Source organism: Benincasa hispida, chromosome 9 (assembly GCF_027475165.1).
Source record: "Benincasa hispida cultivar pf3 chromosome 9, pf3_genome.v1.1, whole genome shotgun sequence".
Classification (NCBI taxonomy): Eukaryota; Viridiplantae; Streptophyta; class Magnoliopsida; order Cucurbitales; family Cucurbitaceae; genus Benincasa; species Benincasa hispida.
The window spans coordinates 24,224,911-24,233,240 of record NC_143486.1 but is presented as its reverse complement, the minus strand read 5'-3'; the positions used below and the strand labels follow the sequence as shown (position 1 = coordinate 24,233,240).

Below are 8,330 nucleotides of genomic sequence, written 5' to 3'. Positions count from 1 at the left end.
TTATTATATAATAACAAATTATAAAGTATAAAGATTAAAATGCTACTAATTAAAGTTAAGGGATTAAACTATTAAAAATTTTAAAAATTGAACTAAATCGTTATTAACTAAAGTTTAGAGAGTTAAATGGTTTTTTTCATGATATTTTAGAGAGTAAAAGTGTTTTAACTCGAGAATATGAGAGACAAAATCGATCGTAAAGCAATGATAAATAAATAGGTTTTTTTTTTTTTAAACAAATAGTTTTACCTTAAATATTTGTGTTAGTAAAGTATGAATAAAATAAAATATTATGGAAACATAAGAGAAATTATTATTAAATTTTGTATTTTTTGCATCAAAGTCGATATGTCCGAGTGGTTAAGGAGACAGACTTGAAATCTGTTGGGCTTCGCCCGCGCAGGTTCGAACCCTGCTGTCGACGTTTTTATCTTTCTTTTTTTTTTCTTTTTTTTTTTTTTTTTGAAAAAAAATCTCCCTCAATTTCTATTTTTTCCCCTCAAAAGTAATTCTTGAAAATACTGTTTTAAATTATATAAAAAAATCGAAAACTGAGTTTCAATTTTTTTTATACTTAAAATGTTTCATTGAATTTTCTTTAATTGTTATATACATATTAAGAAGTTAACATTATAATTGAGATTCATTATAATTTATTAAGTAAGATAGAACATTTTTTCATGTTGAATTTAAAGATTGATTTATATAGAAGCAGAAGTATATCTAAATTTATTATCATAATATAATGAAAAATAGTGGGAAATGACTAGATTAAAATGAACCTAATGAAAATGGCTAAAACATGGATAGGATAGAAAATTGATTTTTGGGTTTGATTTTCGATTATTTAGTTTTAAAGACGATTCTTTAAGAGTAGAGATCTACGTTGAATAGAAATTGAAATTTAAAATGATAAGATAATTCCATTTTTTGTTTTCAAGTCGTCTACATTGTTAATCTCAATTGTCATCTAACATGGTAATAAAATTCTACTTTTGAAATGTTTATGAAAAATAAAAAATAATTTTAAAATGAGAGGATGAAAGTTTAGAGATATATACTAATATTATAATTTAATCTAATTTTAATGATTAAATTAGTCTAATCGAAACAACTACCCACCATGAGGTAATAAATAATAAAAGAAGGGAATGAATGATATACTTATAATTAATGGATTTTTTAAATTGGTATTTTGGTCCAAAAATATTTTTCACCAATCCTAGTATAAAAAAAAATTAGGAAAATTCTTATAAATAGAAAAATTCCAAAAATAATTACACTTTATAACAAAAACTTCCAAAAGTACTTTATATTTTTGGAATTTTTTACTATAAAATATAAATATAAATATTTTTTTATATTTAAAAAGATCCCATAGATCTATATAATTTTTTTGTTTTTTTATGGAACCAAACAAAAAACACTTAAATAAAAAAAAAAATTTAAAAAAAAAACAAAGCAAAGAATGTCAACCTTTGGGGAATAACTGTAATCGCAAATGTGTAACAGTAAATTTTTTTAAAAAAAAGAATAACTGAAATCGTGGACAAACATTTCGTTTCAAAATTTCTTATTCAATTTCGATAGAAGTAGATTAAAAAAAAGTTGGTAAAAATATTGAGAAAACGTTGGTAAAAAATTGTAGAATGTGAGGGTATGAAGGTACTTTTCCTCTCATGCTGACACCATCTTCATCAACAAAAGGACCCAAAAACAAGTCTTTCTTTTAGGAATTTTTACATGGAAAATCCTCTTGAAGCATAATATTTCATAATTGTCCTTAAATTTGAAATATAAGATATTTCATTATTTCATTAGATTAATTAATTAAATATTATTTGTAACACCCGGACTTTGACAAGATTCCTTGAGCGTTAGGGTGGACGCATACTAGAAGACTAAAGGATAAAATTTTGACTAAATATGTAAACTATGCTATGTATTGTGGAAGACCATGCCATCATAGGGAAGAAGGGAGAAGTTTGACAAGGAGTTATATGGAGGAACTCTAGAGGTAGGCATCTAGAGGACATATATGTCTAGCCTGACCCCAGTAGTGGGGTTACTGTTGAATGAGAAATTTTGGACCAATCACAAGTCACTCGTTTGCTAAATTAACGACGAATTTCTAAATCATTGCCTTTAGGTCCAATTAGAAGTTGACACATGTCCCGAATTGAATTGAAGACACGTTTCGATGATGTCACACGGATGAATCAGATGAGATCAAATTCAATTTGATATTATTATTTAGGCTTAAAGTCCAAACTACAAAAAAGTTGAATTGGACCCGAATTCCAAATCAGGCCCAAAACCAACTAATTGGGCCCAAGGGTCAGGCCCATGGACCAACCAAGCCCACGAAGCCCACCTGAAAACTCTATAAATAGAGAAGTTCTCTTCATTTGTAAGGGCAGCATTTTCTACACTCAGAAGACCCAGAGAGAATTCGCTAATAAGCAGAGGACTCTAAAGACTCCTGTAGCTTCCAAGACTCCTGAAGCTGCACTCCTATAAGGCAGAAGACCTTTGAAGACACAAATACTCTTCCAAGACTTCTCCAAGCTTTCAGACCTTTGAAGACACAAATACTCTTCCAAGACTTCTCCAAGCTTTCAAGACTTCTACTTCAAGGATGTTCGGTGCTTTCCTTCTCCAAGTCAAGCATATTCACCCAACTAAGAGAGAATCAGAGGATCAAATATTAGAGATCGAACCACATTGCATTAAATCAACTCCAACATCAACACCAACTCAAGTTCAACTCCACGAAACACGTTTCTCCGGAAACCTCGTACGAACAGTTACTTATTGAATATTTTATACTCATTCTTTCTTATGTTGATGTTTCAGGTAACAGTAAGGACACTTCGGTAAATGATAAGCGAAATCCATATCGAGTCACTAGGGACCGATTTTATGCTTCCACTCATGATATTTAGATTTCTTTTCATGTTTTTTTTTTTTCAACTTTCAATTTTGATGTTTGAAACTTATTGTTAAGATTTGTTTTCAGACCTATTTATTATCATTTATGATTTATGGTACTCTATCATTTGATTTTAATATTTGAATTTAATGGAGGTCTTTTAAATTTACCTTATTTATTTAGCATTTATTTCACTATAAAGGGGTGTCGTTTTAAGTTTCATGCATGTATGTGTTTAGTAACGGCCTAGCTTGAGTCCTAGGAGGTTAGGTCATTACAATATCTTTTTAAATTGAATGTGTATTATTTTTTTTTATTACCAAAATTGATAATATTTTATTTAAACAAAAGTTGTATTGGATATATTTAAGGAAGTGTCAAAAATATATATTTAATTGAAAAAAAAATTGTTAGAAAAAACGATGGGGGGAAATTCGCGGGGACAAGGAATGAAATAGGGGGTGGGGAAGGGGAAGTGAGGGCTTCCCCATCCTCGCCTCGCCCCGTGGACATCTCTATTTGCTACCATTTTAATCTTTTATTAAAACCAATTTAATCCAATTAAACTGATTAAAAAGATTAAACTAATTTCTAATCATATTAGAAATATTGTGAACTTAGGTCTAAGTCAATCATATTTTAAACTATTTATGATTTTAACCTAAGTTTGCATACAACTCTGTATTATTGATTTTAATGTCTAATTTCATTTAATTATAATAATTATAAAATAAATGAAATAAATTAAAGCCATAAATTATATTCTATATCATACTTAGAAAAAATTATAACCATTATAAAATTACTCAAAGTAATGACATGCTTCATGCAATTTCCATTTCATTACTCAACATACATAACAATTATATACTAAAGTAATGAAAATATTAACGACATTCATCCAAATACTACTATATATTGTAATATTTATAATATAAATTATGCATGATAATGTCAATAATGCATGTATATTATAACATTTATATTATATGATGCCCGAGCATACTATAAAATTACATCATGCAACTATATTATAACTTTATAATATACATGATGCATTAAAAAATTCATAACTTATGGTGGGTTTTCACTATATGACATACATTACGGCATATAATTAAATAAATTAAACCATACATCAAATGCATAATTTAAAGAACAATTATTAGACCCAGATTGAACTCCTAAACAATTAATTAAATTAATATAGCTTTATATTCATTTAATTAATTAGAAAACTAACTATTACATCAAAATAATATCTAAACCGGTCCAAAACAGATGAACTGGGTCTTGAACCGCGTAAACCGAACTGCCAAAAACTCGAACCGCCAGCGAACTAGTCACTAAATCGTGCCTCCTTTCCGTTTCAGAGTGTCAGGACATCGTGCCCTAGCATCACGACGCTACAAAATTTTCTTCTGTTCGCTGCATTGTAGCGTCATGGCGCTACTGTATAGTCGCCTACTATACAAAAGCGATCACCATCATTTCTACTTTGTTTTAGGCCTCGTTATCTCCAGAAAAACGCTGGAAGAGACACAAATGACACATGACAATAAAATTACAGACTCTATTGCAATTAAATGCCCAAAATACGAGGCCCTTACAAACCAAAATTGTAAAGAAAGTAGGACAAACTATACAGTCCAATCCCGAAACATCCAAAATTACAAATAAATACCATTCATCATTCATGAAATCAGTACAGTAGTGCAACCCACCATTAAACAAATTTTAATTTAGAAAATTATAAATTGGGAATCAAGAACCGACTTTGACACCACATGAAGGTTTGAGAAAAACCTCAGACGGAAGTGAGATCGTTTCTCAATTTGCAATTTCACAGAGAATTAAAATTCCAAAGAACAACATTATGCATTTTAACCAACACTACAACATGGAGATACAAAACTCTTGAAGACAATTTATCTTCAAGAAATTCCTCTTCGAACCGATCACGAACCCTTTGATTGATTAATACAAAAAACTTCAACTCAAAGTGGACACCACCACAAAAAGAGCCTTTTTTATTCTCCTTAGGGTAGCATGAGAATCTTAGGAGTTGTGGGCTTTGAATATTTTTGGGAGAGGGAGATTTTCTTGAGAGGAAGTTTTCTTTGAGAGAGGATTATTGTAACGACCCGACCCCCTAGAATTTAAGTTAGGTCGTTACTAAATACATGTATGCATGGAACTTAAAACGACACACATTTATGGAGAAATAAATGCTAAATAAATAAGGTAAGTTCAAAAGTCCTTCATTAAATTCAAATATTAAAAACAAATAATGGGGTACCCATAAATCATAAATGATAATAACAAGTCTGAAAATAATTATGAATAGTAAGTTTCAAACAGCAAAATTGAAAGTTGAAAAAAAACATCAAAAGAAATCCAAATATCATGAGCGGAAACATAAAACTGGTTCTAGTGGCTCGATCATGAATTCTGCTTGTCAATCGCCGATGCACCTCTACCTTTACCTGAAACAACAACATGAGAAAGAATGAGTATGAAATACTCAGTAAGTAACCCCACTACTGAGGTCAGGCTAGGCATCTATGTCCTCTAGATGTCTACCTCTAGTAGAACATATAAACTTTTCTAGTCCTCATGGGACACATAGATACATGAAAAACTGATTTTTATCCTACTGTAGTTAAGTATGCCCACTACCTCTGGTGAATCCCGAAGGAAACACAACCCTGGTGAATCCCGAAGGAAACACAACCCATGGTGAATCCCGAAAGAAACACAACCCCTGGTGAATCCCGAAGGAAACACAACCCCTGGTGCATTTTGAAGGAAACACAATCTGGTGGATCCCAAAGGAAACACAATCGGTGAATCCTGAAGAAAACACAATATCTGGTGGATCCCGAAGGAAACACAATCTGGTGAATTCCAAAGGAAACACAATATCTGACTCCAGTCATTTCAAACCTCAGTCAATGAAGGCCAACATAAATATCATGCTAACTAATAAACCTCAATAAATCATAATTATCATTGTTGGGTACTAGGGTAGTTCCAGTAGTAAGATTACTTACCTCGATACTAGATTCAAATATCAATCCAAGCGGCAATCTTCAATAATCAATCTTTGAATTTAATACCCCAACGAATCCTTAGCAACAACCACCCTCAAGATTCCAATCTCCAAAATCTTCATAACTTCCCTCCGATTAAACCATTAAATTTAAACACCCCTTCCTTCCAAAATGAAATTAATTTTTGACATTAATTTCAAATTTAATTTGTGTAACATTAAAAGTCCAATCTTCATAACTTCCATCTGATTAAACCATTAAATTGAAACACCCCTTCATTCCAACATGAAATTAATTATTGACATTAATTTCAAATTAAATTTGTGTGACATAACCCCTTCCAAAATGTAATTAATTCTTGACATTAATTTCAAATTAAACTTGTGTGACATAAAGTCCAATTCCGACAATTTTTCTCTGATTAAACAATTAAATTGAAACATCCCTTTCTCAATAATTGAATTTCAGTAATCCAATTAAATTTTTAAAATTCAAAAATAATATCAAATACTACAAAATATTGAAATTACGTTACGAAAAAAATTTCGGGATGTCATATTTTTCCCTCCTTAAAATACTTTTGTCCTCGAAAGTTCATTCCTAAAAAAGCTCCGGGTATTGAACCCTCATCTCATCCTCTCGCTCCCAGGTAATCTCCTTGAACTGTTGATTTTGTCACAAGACTTTCACAAATGTTATCTCCCTTCTGTGCAATGTCTTTACCTGTCTGGCGAGAATTTCTACAGGTTTTTCCTTGTAGCTCAAGTTGCCATTCAACTACAATGGCTCAAAGTCAACTACATGGGACAGATCTGTCACATACTTTTTCAGCATCGAAACATGGATAACATGATGAATTGAAGAAAGTGATGGAGGCAATGCCAATCAGTAAGCTACGGGACTAGTTCGCTCCAAGACCTTGAAAGGTCCAATGAACCTCGGGCTCAGCTTCCCTTTCCTTCCAAACCTCAAAACACCCTTCATAGGTTCCACCTTTAAGAACACTTTATCACTAGTCTCAAATTCAAGGTCTATACGTCTCACATCGACGTAGCTTTTCTGTCTGCTCTGAGCTGTTTGCATACGAGCCTTGATCTTCTGTGTTGCCCCATTCATGGCTTGCACTAGCTCAAGTCCTAGCAATTTCCTCTCTTCTACCTCATCCCAACTCATAAGAGTCCTGCAGCTCTTCCCATAGAGGGCTTCAAATGACGACATGCCAATGGTAGCCAAATACTGTTATTATGCTAATTCCATCAAATGTAAGTGAGAGTCTCAACTCCTTGAAAACTCTAACCCACAAGTGCACAACATATTCAATAATGTCTGGTTCAAACGTTCTTTCTAACCATCAGTCTATGGGTGAAAAAATGTATTAAAATCCAATCGGGTACTCAATGCTAACTGGAGACTCTTCCAAAAACTAGATGTAAAACAAGAGTCACTATTTGACATAGCTGAAACTAGTATCAAAAGAGGGTGATAACCCCTTCCATATATAACTATGAAACTTAAGATGCTGAAAACCAACAATACTTGAACACGCTCAAGCTGAGAACTATGAAAATTGTCGTGAGCTTAAGAAAGTCACATCCACTAAAAACATATATTTGAGCTTACCATTCTGTCACAGGGAAAACTTCATATGTGTAGTGGAGAAAATTGGTCATGCTATATAATGCATCTTTTGAAGATACGTACCAGAACAAATCTGATCAACTGAAAACTGCTTCTACTCTAAAAGTGCCGACTATGATGTCTTTCTTAGAGTCTACATGTCTGAGAATAACTCTGTCTAATTAAGTCTCACATTCATGAGAAACTCATCATGAGTCTCTATACTGTCATGGGCTATAAAACTTTATTGAGCCAATCCTCATATTATTCTTTGGCTTTAAAACAATCACATATCATTACTTAGACCCTGTTGCGGATGAGTCTAAAATTCCCTTTGAAAATGAGGTTTTGAAGTCCCTGGATGCTAAAGCATCAGTCAATTGCTAACACATTTCCATAACCTCGTAATAACCGTAATTGATCCTTGAAGTTAGTTTTTACGATAAAAAATTATTGATTCATAAGTCATAGCTTGAATTACTCATACTCCCTAGAGCTAGTTAACTCATTGCCCATGCAAGGGAAAACATACTATCCTGTACTGCTCTAAACCTACCTATAGCAACTTCTTGTTATCAACTCAACTTTATTACTAGTCTATCCCTTATGCCAATGGTGATATTGGAAGATCCAATTTACTTACTTTTGTGCATATACCTTTTTTATCTATCTTGAGCTGGATTAATTTCATTTTTCAATCAAATTGATGGTCTTGCTAGTTCATGTTT

General features: G+C 32.0%; 1 non-coding gene across 1 annotated transcript; it reads left to right on the top strand.

Moving 5' to 3' along the window:
• The first annotated feature begins 342 nt into the window (after positions 1-342).
• TRNAS-UGA (transfer RNA serine (anticodon UGA)) lies at positions 343-424 on the top strand. Its single transcript has one exon. It is a non-coding gene; the product is annotated as a tRNA-Ser (tRNA).
• The last annotated feature ends 7,906 nt before the right edge of the window (positions 425-8,330 follow it).